This window comes from Dendrobium catenatum, unplaced genomic scaffold, assembly GCF_001605985.2.
Source record: "Dendrobium catenatum unplaced genomic scaffold, ASM160598v2 fragScaff_scaffold_621, whole genome shotgun sequence".
In the NCBI taxonomy this organism is placed as follows: Eukaryota; Viridiplantae; Streptophyta; class Magnoliopsida; order Asparagales; family Orchidaceae; genus Dendrobium; species Dendrobium catenatum.
Window position 1 is genome coordinate 17,023,580 of NW_021319083.1, and position 1,386 is coordinate 17,024,965.

Below are 1,386 nucleotides of genomic sequence, written 5' to 3' on the forward strand. Positions count from 1 at the left end.
TATTGTTCTAGATCACTACATACAGTGGTATAAGTCATGGGCAACACTATACATGTTAAAGGCACCTGTTGAGCCACCCACAACGGCATATCCTAGAGCTCCCTCTAAGCGCTTTCTGGTAGGTTTAAATTGAATATGCTATAAATTTCTTAAATAATTTCTTTTTTTAATAATAACAAATTTCTTTTGTTAATTTAGAGGGATTTTTTCCTTGGTGCTGAACATGCTTTGCAACAACACTTCAATGGTACAAATGATACACAACAACAGAGGGACATAAACATAGTGGCAGAGCTTTGTCGTGGTTTGCGTAGGCAGTTGTATATTCAAGATCATTAATATTTTGAGGATAGAAGTAAGCATGATACACAATTTTTCATGACCCAGGAACCTCCTCAACATTACAGTGGATATGCTGGACCCTCCTCTTATCCTGATCAAAGGCCCTCTACGGACCTCTTTAGTAACCAGGTGCCAGCGGATTTGGATGCATACCTCACCCCAGATTTTGTACTGAGCTCCCTTCATAGAGATGACATAGTTGAGGAAGAAGTTGCTGAGGAGGAACATCACATGCTACGTCAAAGGCCACAATGACCTCCACAACATTACACTCCAGGCACTGATGCATTGCCACAGAGGCCACGTAGGCGACGCTAGTTCATCATTTTATGTATTTCAGTATGCTTATATTATGGATTATTTAATTTCAATATGCTTATGTTATGGATCATTTAAATTATTATCATTTTATTTAAAAGTCTTTTTAACCTGGCTAGTAAACTGCACCTGAGCCAATTTACAAATTCTTCTTATATTTATAATGAAACACTCATCAAATCTAATCATATCAACACTAATTGCCATTTACATTTTTTTAAGTATATATAACTAATATATACATTTGTCGTGCCAACTTTTTTATTACAAAATCTAATTTAACAAAAATTAAGAAATATTAAATGAGTGTTAAATCTAATATATTTGAATTCTTCATTCTAATATCAAATCTTATAGTCCAAAAAAATTCTATTTACATATTATTCTTTAACAGTCCTACAAACTTGCAGAATTTTTTTTTAATTAATTTTTTTTTTAATTATAGGCTAAGTCGCCCGTTAAACGGGCGACTTATGCGACTTATAAGTCGTCCGTTATACGGGCGACTTATTAATAAAAACATTTTTTTGCCAACTCAGCATAACGGCTACAATCCTAGTCAGCATAAGTCGCCGTTTAAACAAGCGATTTTGTCTATATTTAATTTTTTTTTTAAATATGCTTAAATTGTTAATACAATTTTTAATCATATTTATTCTTAAAATTTTCCCGAAATGACTCATAATAATAAAGAATCATATAAATATATAATATACATAACATAAA